Raw genomic sequence first — 11,646 nt, 5'->3', positions numbered from 1 at the left:
CCTGAGCTTCCCAGATTGCTGGGACCTCCCTGTTCTCTGGGTCAGATCTTGTACTGTCCCTTGTACTGCCCTACCAAGGTGTTATATCGATCATCCAGGAGTTGACTTCTGTCCAGAGTTGATCGTGTCAGCCAAGGGTGTAGTCATTCTCCCTCCTGGTTCCTTAAACTATGGGAGTGGCCCAGAGGTGAGGCTGTTAGTGAAAGGACTCTGAGCTCTTCAGTAGGAATTCTTTCAAACATAGTTCTGCAGGATGCCAACTGTATTATCAAGGGGTCACAATCTCGGTGAGCCTTCTTGCTGGCTAAGGATGGTCTGCAGAGTCCTGAGACAGTGCTGGGCCAGCAAAAAAAAAATTTTTTTTTTGTCTTGTTGTTTTGGTAACCAAAATTAAACTCAGGACCTTGTGCTTGCCAGGCAGGCGCTGTGCCACTGAGCTATATCCTTGACTCCTGTAAAAGTTTTTTGTCTTAGTTGTATTAATAATTAATACTGACAGGGATACTTTGCTTGACCTACTGGTCAGGCTTTGGACCTTTTCCCAGGTCCATCTGTGCATTTTCTTGTAAAATCTAGTGTTAGCAAAATAACTCTCAGCCGGGCATGGTGGCACACGCCTGTCATCCCAGCACTCAGGAAGCTGAGGCAGAAGGATCATTGTGAGTTTGAGACCAGCTTGAGCTACAAAGTGAACTGAAGGCCAGCCTGAACTGCATAGCGAGACCCTGTCTCAGAAAGACAAAAAATATAAATGAATAAATAAAATAATAAATAAATAAACAGGTTTTTTTAAAAAAGCAAAGTAACTCTCCTAAGTCTGTCTGGTCAGAAACCCCTGTCCTAACTATCTGATCAAGGTACCTTATCCCCCAGGTGATGTCTCATCACCAGGCCTGTCTTCAGCAAGAATCCTAGTCGGTCAGGTTAACCAGAATTTCCCTGGAAGCTTTCTCTTAGTAATTTCCCATCCTCTAACTCCTGCACTGTTTCTTGGTTAGAAATTCCCACTTGTCTGTGCTGCACGCAGAAGTTAGCCCTCCTTGGGGCTGGGGATTTAGCTCAGCGACAAAAGCGCCTGCCTGGTAAGCGCAAGGTCGTGAGTTCGGTTCCCGGTACCAGAAAAAAAAAAAAAAAAAAAAAAAAAAAAAAAACCAAAAAAAAAAGAAGTTAGCCCTCCTTAATGCAAGACCCTGCTGGGCAGGCCCCTATGCTTATACATTTTAATGTTATCACTAAATATATTTTCTTTAATAATGCTCATACACCTGTATATTTGGTGAATGATTTTATTTAGTTCAGTTCAGTGTACTATTTTTAGATGTTTGCTATGGTTTTAATGTGCCCCTCTGAAAGTACATGTGCTAGAAACTTAACTGTCTAACTCCTGTGTTAACGGTATTTAGAGACAGGACCTTTGGGTGATAATTCGGATTAGATGGGGTTATAAGAGCACAGCCCCCACGAAGGCATTAGTGGCTCTATAAAATGAAGAGACTGGAACAAGTACGCTCGGTGTCCCCACGTGACGCCCTCTGACATCTACGAGACAGCAAGAAGATGCTCCTCAGATGCCAATGTCCCGCTGCTGGCTTTCCCAGTCCTCAAAACTGTCAGCTAAATACATCTCCACTCCTCATATATTACTCAGTCTGTGGTATTTATCTGGTTAGAATAACAGAAAATTAAAGTAAGTATTTATTTGGTACCCTCATAAACATGCCAGACCTAATATACCAGACCTACAGTACATAGCATAAGTCCAATTCCTAATTGGGCTTCAGGTTCTGCTTGTATAAGCAACAATCAGCTCATGCAGGCTTGCAGTTCAGGGGAGCAGACAGACCCCAGGACAGTATTATCTATCTGACACATGTACATGAAGTCTAGGACAAAGGCTTCATGACTGTGCCAAAAGTACACTCCACTGCGTTACCACAGGGTCTGGTCACCCTGGGAAGTCACTTCTTCTGTCGGGTTCCACTCTGCAAAGCCTAATCAGTGTACTGCAAGGGGCTCTTATATTTATTTCTGTTTGTTTGCTTTTTGAGACAGGGACTCACTATGTAGTTCAAGCTGGCTTTTAACTCACTACGAAGGCCAGACTGGCCTCAAACTCAAAGCAACTCTCATGCCTCAGCCTCCTAAATGCTAGGATTAAAAGGCCCAGTGGCTTATATTTCCAAAAAACATCATATATAAAAATTATATGCACTCTCTTTGCTTTGCTTGCTTTGCTGCCTTCTGCCTGCCATGGACTGTTTCTCCTCTGCTACACCACCCTGCCTTGGAGCCAGCCAACTATGGACTGACCTCTATAAACTAAATAAAACTTTCTTCTTTAAGAAAAAAAAAAAATCAACTGCATGAAAGCCAAGGGTGGTGGCACATGCCTGTGGATGAGGCATACTAGGCAATATACTATGTGAGTTGGTAAAAACACAAATACAGGGCTGGGGATATAGCTCAGCGGTACAGTGCCTGCCTGGCAAGCACAAGGTCCTGAGTTCGATTCCTAGTCCGGAAAAAAAAAAAAACCACACAAATACATAACAATAGGGAAAGAAATGGTAGAAAAACAAAGTACTTTTTCTAATATCAAGACAATCAGAGCACGAAAAGAAGTAAATTTGTCAATTTTAAGAATGAGGCAGGGCCAGGGATATAGTTCAGTGGCAAAAGCGCCTGCCTGGCAAGCGCAAGGTCCAGAGTTCAATTCCTAGTACTGCCCCCCACCAAAAAGAATAAGGCAGGGAAGAAAAAAGAAAAAAAATAAACTGGATGAAACATTAGTAAAGATTTGGAACTACGGATGCAAGGGAAGAGGTTCATGTCCATCCTACTGGCTAGGGATATAGCTCAGCAGCACACAAGCACCTACCTGGCAAGTGCAAGGTCCTGAGTTCAATTCCCAATACCAAAAAAAGAAAAAACCCAAACATGTCCATGTTACTATTGCTTCACTAACCCTAAATATATTTCATATCTAAAAGGTATTTCGAGGCTGGGGATTTAGCTCAGTGGCACAGAGCCTGACTGACAAACATGAGGTCGTGAGTTCGATTCCCGGTAATGGGTGGGACCATCTAATCACATAAAAGGTATTTCGCCAGGCATGGTAGTGCATGCCTGTAATTCCAGCAATCAGGAGGCTGAGGCAGGAGGATCACTGTGAGTTTGAGACCAGCCTGGGCTACAAAGTAAGCTCAATGTCAGCCTGAACTGCATAGAGAGACCCTGTCTCAAAAAAAACCAAAATAAATACATACATAAATAAATAAAAAATAAAAGGTATTTGATGTCTCTTTTTAAATAATAAGACAGGGGCTGGGGATTTAGCGCAGCGGCACAGCGCCTGCCTGGCAACCACAAGGTCATGAGTTCGATCCCCGGTACAGGAAAAAAAAACAAACAAAAATAAAATAAAATAAAATAAATAATAAGACAATGCTGGGGATACAGCTCAGCAGCACAGCGCCTGCCTGGCAAGGGCGAGGACGTGACGTTGATTCCCGGTACCAAAAAAAAAAAGGAAAGAAAAATGACACAGTTACTTCAACTCAAACTAGCTGTAAGTTCCTGGTACCCAGTGAGTCCTCAGATGATCTCTGTTTTAGGGGGTGGAGGCAGATCCCAGAACCTAGGGCAGTGAGGCCCAACCTTTTAGAGCTTTCGAGGATACAAACCCCGCGCTGCGGCACACGTCCCATAAGCTCTCCGCCACTGGCCGAGAGCACACTAGGCCGGTGCCCTCCCTGCACCCGGCTACACCCCCAGTATCTGTTTCCTTCTCAGCCTCAGGTCTTCTAGTTTGTTTCTCTATGGAGCTGCACCTAATCATCAGTCAGACACCCTGAAGAAGCTTAAGGTAACTTAATCCTGTGTTTACACAGTCATTTGGTAGAACCTCCAAAACCTGTCATGAATGATCCTTCAGAAATAAATTTAATATTGCACGGCTGGGGATCAAACACAGGGTCCTGTAGAGGTGAGGCTTTTTTTTTTTTTTTTGTAGATAGGGTCTCACTGCATAGTGCAGGCCAGCCATGAACTTGCAGCCATTCTCCTGCCTCAGCCTCTGGAGGGCTGAGATTACCAGTATGCATCACCACACCTGGCTTTTTCCTTTTTCATAACCAGATTTCTATTATGAGTACTAGTACAAATTCCAGGATGGGAGCACTGATTACACATAGGAATAAGGTATATTTTTATGAACTACAACCAGAAAATATGCATCAACTATCAAATTCCATTATAAATTCTTACAAAAAGTAAATCTGAAGCAATATGTCTTTTATGTATTTCTGAAACTTGTCTCATCATAATCACTTTGGATGCCTGCTAAAACTGGAAGTTTTTGAGGCAAGAGGATGATGGCCCCAAGTTTGAAGTCAGCCTGGGGTACCTAGTGTGTTCAAGATCAGCCTGAAATGCACAGTGAGACCCGTCTCAAAAGCCAAAAAATGAAAGTTTGAGAATTCACCTCAGACACATTTTTTGTGTCTTTTTTTGAAACAGGGTTTCACTATGCAGTTCAGTGCCTTTTTTTTCCCCTCAGACACATTAATTTAGAAGATTATACTTAAATTATATTCTTTAACCTAAAAGAACTATAGTAACTTCTTAGAATTTAACATAGTTTAATTAGTTGTTAAATAATTTCAGGAATCTTTGTTATTCACTTATTTATTCAACGTATAGGGGACTGAACCCAGGGTCTTCACATTGAGCTAAACCCTCAGTCCTTTCTCTTAGAGAGAGGATCTCACTAAATCCTTAAATCACCCAGGTTAGGTTCAAATTTGTGATCCTCCTGTCTCAGCCTGGGACTATAGGCATGTGTCACCAGCCTGATCCCTTGTTTTTTAGATGATTTCCTTCTACTAAAATAAAGTCATAACAATAAGAATTTAAATACTGAGCTGAATACAGAGTTGAGCATGCCTACAGTTCCAGTTTATGAAGACAAAAATAACTCAGTCTCAAAACAAAACTTAGCAATTTTAAAAACATTAACAAAACATTAACAAAATTTCTTGGCTATGAGCTCTTTAGTTTTAATCAAGATAGTTGAACATGCATGTTAGGCAAGTCTTTTATAAGTGAACAATCCACTCAGCCCTAATTAATAGTAATTTCTAATCCATGCCTTCTTTATTCCTGTTGAATTCTAGGTGTTTTTCCAAAAGAAGCAAAATAATACTAAAAAAAATTATGAAATTGCCAGATGTGTGGTGACACACACCTGTAATCCTAGCTACATGGTAGGCCGAGGCAGGAAGATGACATATTCAATTCCAGCTGGGGGAAACTCAGCAACACAGTGAGACCTTGTTCCAAATTAAGACATTTAAAAAGGGCTAAGGATGTAGTTCAGTGCAAAGATTCAACCCTTTGTTACTAGAGCTCAATACCTAGAAAGAAAGAAAGAAAGAAAGAAAGAAAGAAAGAAAAAGAAAAGAAAAGAAAAGAAGAGGTAGATTCACAGTGTAGGCCTGATACCACACACCTATAATCCCAGCACTTGGAAGGCTGAGGCAGGAAAATTGAGACTCTGAGGCCTGCCTGCACTACACAGTAAGATCCTACCTCATTTAAAGAAAAAAGAAAACTAAAACCATATATATACTATATGTATGATTTAGATATGCAATAGATATCTGAGGATGTAGCTCAAACACGAGTCCCCCGGGTTCAACCTCTAGTGCCATCAAAAAAAGAAAAAAAGTGAAACTGCCAAAATTCACCCCACTCAGCTAAAATGTAACTGAGCGACATGTTATTTTTAAAAGTTAGCAGACACCACTATTCTAGTGTTGGGTGTTGAAAGTCCCTTTCCAAATAAAACGTGCCAAACTGAAACACTCTAGTTCAATCCTGTGTTAAGAGTTTGCCCAAAAAATATTCACTCAGCAGCTGGCATTCAGATAACATGTTCATAGGAATTCCTTACCCTGCCTTCCCACAGACTCTCCGACTTTCACAGTAAGTTATTTAAGCTTCCTATATCTGTGTGCAGAGCTTTATAAAGGAAGACATAAAATTCGTTACACGCCTATTCCACTTCTAGGTGTACACCAAAAAAATGAAAACACGTGTCTACACAAAAACACGCACAGACTGTTCAAAGCAGCATTACACATGACAAAGAGTGGAGCCAGGCCTGGTGGGCACAGCACACAGCAGACTGAGGCAGGACAATCACTGTGAGTTTAAGCCTCGGCTACACAGTGAGCTCAAGCCCAGCCTGAACTACACAGGAGACCTTGTCTCCAAACCCCTGCCCCCAAACAGCACTCTGGAGGCGGAGGAAGGAGGATTACCCTCAAGGTCAGCCTGGACTACACCCAGCTCCTGACTCGAAAAAAAACAAAACAAAACAAATTAAAATTTAAATAAGTATAAGAAATTTTAAATTTTAAAAGCTGAAGTTGCCGAGGATATAGTTCAGTGGCACAAGCACCTGCTTGGCAAGTGCAAGGTCCTGAATTCGACTCTCAGCAACAAAAACAAACAAACAAACAAAAGCCCTTAAAAGGTGAAGTCAAGGGGCTGGGGATATAGCTCAGCGGCATAAGCACCTGCCTGGCAAGTGCAAGGTCCTGAGTTCAATTTCCGGTACATAAAAAAAAAAAAGGTGAAGTCAAACTGATTGAATATAAAATAACTGTTTGCTAGAAACATTTGCTAATGTAGGAAATAGTCTATAGTGACACGTCAGTACATTTTTTTTGTTACATTCCAGTTTCTGTAAATATTCTCAAAAAAGGTTAAAAATAAAATATATTTCTGTATCACCACAAAAAATAAATAAATAATGCTGGGCATGGGGGCACAAGCCTGTAATCCCAGCACTTGGGAGGCTGAGGCAGGAGGACTGCAATGAATTTGACGCCAGCCTGGGCTACACAGTGAATTCAAGAACAGCCTGAACTGCATAGCAAGACCCTGTCTCAAAAGAAGAGAAAGAAAAAAGGCTGGAGATCTACCTCAGTCAATCCCCAGGACCGCAGGTGGGGCGGACTGCCCAGAAAGAGTTTCTTTTTGGGATGATGATAAGTGTGGTGATGGCTGCCTAATAACTCTACAGACATCCTGAAAACCATTAAACTACACAACCATGACCCACGTTAATTATCTCAGTAAATGTATTTTAAAAATCAACACTTGTGCTCGAGGTATAGCTTGGTGGTAGAGTTGGGAAAGTGGGAGCCTGGGTTTTATTCCCTGCATGGCAAAAAACAAACAGAACAAAACAGGAAGGGCTGGGAAGGTCCTTCAGTGGGGGCTCTGCAGAGCAGACCCAAGACCCAGCCTTTGTAAAAGCAGCTCTCCTCCCCCAAGTCATATACATTAAGAATTTGGGATAAGATATGAATCAAAATAACGTCTGAAACATTACAAAAGCAGAATAGAAATATACAGTGCCACTCTCTAAATCTAGGACTGAGAATGTAGCTCAGTCGTAGAGCACATTCCTAACATAAACCAAGCCCCGGGTTTGCCGTCCAGAACCACTAACAAGCAAAAACTCGTCTAAACTACTTCATCAGAAAAACATAATACATATTTTTGCTTTGTTTTTTGAGACAGGGTCTCACTATGTAGCCAGGCAGCCCTCAAATTCACTGCTATCCTCCCGCCTCAGCTGGGATTTCAGGGCTGCACCACCACGTCTGGCTATAAGAAAAAATATTTTTTAAAAATGTTTTTTAAAATGATTACTCTCTTGCCAAAGCACCAATCCTAAAAGCTTAGTAGGTATGTTCCACAAATATTTATTTAATGATGAGCACTTTTTCCTTTACAAAACTGTTGCACTCAAACATATACGTCCTGGAGCAGGGTGTGTGGTGCTGCATGCCTATAATCCCAGCACCAGGAGGCTGAGGCAGGAGGACGGCTGCGAGCTCCGGGCCAGCCTGCCCTACACAGTGAGTTCAATTTATACATCTTTCAGTTGAATTCAACTCGATTAGTGGGATACACTCCTCCACATAAGCATGTGAACCACTTGGAAAAATGCTTAGAGTAGTACCTGAACATTCAGAGTAAAAGGATATTCAAAATCCTTGTCTACTTCAAATAAACAGTATTTCCAAATGGTTTGGATTTTTTCAATTTACAGGTAGAAATGTGCCAGGTTTCCCACCCCACTGTGCACACGAAGTATGAGCAGTTCACTACCTATACAAGCAATGTTCTAGGGTGTTAAAAAAAGGTGTGCGGGGGAAAGTATCTGAAGGGTGTGGCAACTCATCCAAGGTCACACAAGTCTGGGCAGAGAGCAACATGCCGGTTACAACAAACCTCCGCGGGAACTCTTACACACAGTTTCGCAAAACGATTGATTTCGCTTTGTTTTACACCAGAAAGCAAAAAAAAAAAAAAGGGGGGGAGAGGGGACTGTCAGCTTAGGTCAAACTCCGAAAACATCAACGGTGAGAAAGCTATTTCGGATAAACACTTGTGCGCGGAGCGATTAAGAGCTGAACAGAGCGATCAACAGCATCAACTCAAAAAGCGAGGTCGGACATGGGCGCAAGAAACTTGGGACCTCCTCGGAAGGCTGGGAGGACAAAGATAAAGGGGAAATACCGACGGCGTGCACGGTCTACCGCCGCCGAGGGTGAGAAGGCAGGCTTTTCCGAAAAACCGCGGATCAGAAAACCCGAGACGTCTCACCACCCGTGCAAGGCAAGGGCCAGCGCTGGGCAAAGTAACGCACAGCCGTTCTAAGGGAATGTCGGGGGAACCTCTGCCTCAACCAAAAACAAGCCCGCGCCGGCCCGCCTAACCCTAGAAGGAGCCCAGGTTCCCTCCGTGACGCCGCGCCGGAGCGGCACCGCAGGGCAGGGGCGGCGCAGCCCGGGACAGGCGTCCGCGACGGGACCGCGCCGGCCGGGCGCGGCGACAACGGGACGGGCCCCGAAGCTCCACGAACCCGAGCGGGGGCGCGGGGGCCACGGACACACGCACGGCACACACTCGCTCGCCGTCTCTCCCTCGCGCGGCGTCGGCAGCACTGGGGAGTCGGTGGCCGCGCCGTCTCTGGACACCCTCCTCCCCGGGTGAAAACCGCCCTCTCAGCCGGGTCAGCCCGGAACCCCACTCCCCTCACCTGGCCCTGGCCCCTGCCCCAGAAGAGATGAAAGAGGAGGCGGCGGCGGCAGTTGCTTCCGACAGGGTTCCCCCCAGCGGCAGTGGCTGCTTCGACCCGCGGCCCTAATCTACCGCCGCCGCCATGTTGGAGGGTGAGGTCACCCCCAGCGCGCTTCCGTCACCGCCGGCGTCGGGGCGGGCCCAGGATGCCGGAAGGGGGCGGCTCTCTTACCCGGAGCGGAAGCACAGACCACAGAGTTCGTGGAAACCTCCTCGCGCAGATGTGACCTAGAGAGTCGACGCACCTCCCCCGCCCCCCCCAGCCCCTCTTTCCAGGAGTCGCTCAAATCTATGGTTCTTGGGGTTGTGGGAGTTTCGTTCCTCCACGCGTCGGACCTTTCTAGACTGGCGCACTTTGGGACTGTACCCTTAAGTGAAATAAAGCCGACGCACACGTTTAAGTTCCGCATTGTTTCTACACTGTGAGAAATCGAAAGTACAAATAAGGACCAAAATGTATAATAGATATTGGAAATTGGGACGAAAATGTTCAAACGAGAAGGGAAGCAAAGGGGGCGGGGGAGAAAAGACGAGACAAAAAAAGTAGAAAAACAGACAAGGTCCTGAGTTCGATCCCCGGTACCGCAAAAAAAAAAAAAAAAAAAAAAAGGAAACAAAGCTTTCATAAGCAAGGAGGAGGGGAGGCTTTGGAGGGAGGGGAGGGAAACGAAAAAAAGAAGCAAGGTATATCATGTACAGGTACAAATTCCTTATGATGAATGTTATCATTCTGTATATCTAAAATGTACCAATAAAGTAAAAATAAAAGAAAGGGTGGTCATGGCGCACGCATGTAACCCCAGCACTCGGGAGGCTGAGGCAGGAGGATCGTTGCAAGTTCGAGATCAGCCTGGTCTACAAAGCGAGCTCAAGACCAGCCTGAACTACATAGTGAGACCCTGTCTCGAAAAGACGATACAGAGAGAGAGATGGAGGGAGGGAGAGAAAAGTTATCCCTGAGGAGATACTTAGATGGAGACCTGAAAGAATTAAAAACAAGGGGCCGGGGAGATAGCTCAGCGGTGGAGGCACCTACCTGTCATAGACAATGAGCAGTCCCCAGCACCAAAAGAATAAATACCTAAATTAAAACTTTGTTGTTTTCAAGGAACTGAAAGGAAACTAAAACGTTGAGGTGGTGAGCAGAGGGAGGAGAGGTGGGTGATCAGGGAAGACAGGCGCAAGGTCAGATGAGGCAACAGATCTGGAGGAAAACACAAGCAGATGGAAGGTGATAGAGGTTTATAAACCAGGAACGACTTCGTGCCACCTAGGTTTTAAACTACTCATTCTGCGTTGCAGAAATATGTTTAGAAAGGAACAAAAAGAGCCAGTTGTGGTGGTGCGGGCCTGTAACCCCGGCACTCAGGAGGCTGAGGCAGCAGGATCACCCAAAGCCCAAGGCCAGTCGACCACATAGCAAGACCCTGTCTCGAAAAAAAAGAAAAGAGAGAGAGAGAGAAAGTGACAAAAAGAGCAAGCACAAGCATCTTCCTAAGTTAAAATAGCCATTTCCAATGACAATTTTTTTTCTTTTCAAGTTAATTTTGTATTTTGGAGGAGGACACAGTACTGGGGAGTGAACCCAGGGCCTTCACACTCATCCTCACCCCTTTTTTATTTTTTGAGACAGGGTCTCAGTAAATTGCTAAATTTCCCGGCCTGACTTGTGATCCTCCTGCCGCAGCTGGCCTCCCAGAGCACTGGGGTTACAGGCATGCTTGTCACCCACCTAGCAACTTTAACATTTTGTGTGTGGTGCTGGAGGTGGGACCTCATGCGTGCTAATCACACACTACCCCACTGCTCCATCCCCCAGCCTCCCCAACATTGAAAGGCAAGGATGATTTACACTTACCCGGCTCTGCCCCTGTGTGTCCTCAGCAAACCAACCCAAGAGTCAGCTTATCTGCCCTGCCACTCTCTTTATAGCTAACCCGAGTGGGAGTGGTAGACAACGCACGCACAGGTCGTATCCTCTGACTAACCTAGCAGGAATCTAGGCCAGTACATCCGGTGAAGCCATAGGCACATTGGCTTATTAATAGTGGAATTTTAAAAGAACCTATCTGAAAACCTGATTTTTTAGTGGGGTGGGGTACCAGGAATTGAATTCAGGACCTTGCACTTGCCAGGCAGGAGCTTGTGCTGCTGAGCTATAACCCTGGCCCTGAAAACCTGTTTTAAGATTCTCCACAAACTGGGCCAGGGGGTGCATACCTGTAAACTCAGCACTTAGGAAGCAGAGGCTAGCGGATCACCGTGAGTTCAAGGCCAGCCTGGACTATATAGCAAGATTCTGTCTCCAAAAAGACCAAAAGGAAAAAAAAAAGATTTTCCACAAGACTAACCTAATACAGGATATTAGATTTAGAAAATTATCAGTTGGTTAATTATCAGTTGGTTCACATGTAGAACAGGCCTTCCAGAGCTAAAACAAGAATGGATTGAAATTTTTTTTTTTTTTTTTTTTTTTTTTTTTTT

The 11,646-nt window shown here is 44.6% G+C and overlaps 1 protein-coding gene across 6 annotated transcripts in view; it reads right to left on the bottom strand.

Moving 5' to 3' along the window:
- The window catches only part of Bcl2l13 (BCL2-like 13 (apoptosis facilitator)), a 78,871-nt gene extending 67,784 nt beyond the window's left edge, over nucleotides 1-11,087 (bottom strand). Inside the window, exon 1 of one of the 6 annotated variants that reach the window (XM_005395980.2) lies at nucleotides 11,021-11,087. The gene's annotated coding sequence lies outside the window, so the exon portion shown is untranslated. Of the gene's footprint in view, nucleotides 1-9,121; nucleotides 9,565-11,020 lie in introns of those variants that run through there. The other 5 variants (XM_013520180.1, XM_013520181.1, XM_013520179.1 and 2 more) reach the window with 5 other exon arrangements.
- Nucleotides 11,088-11,646: the final 559 nt, after the last annotated feature.

This window comes from Chinchilla lanigera, unplaced genomic scaffold, assembly GCF_000276665.1.
Source record: "Chinchilla lanigera isolate Chin_1 unplaced genomic scaffold, ChiLan1.0 scaffold00053, whole genome shotgun sequence".
NCBI lineage: Eukaryota > Metazoa > Chordata > Mammalia > Rodentia > Chinchillidae > Chinchilla > Chinchilla lanigera.
The sequence above is the reverse complement of the archived record's forward strand: the minus strand, read 5'-3'. Positions and strand labels throughout refer to the sequence as shown.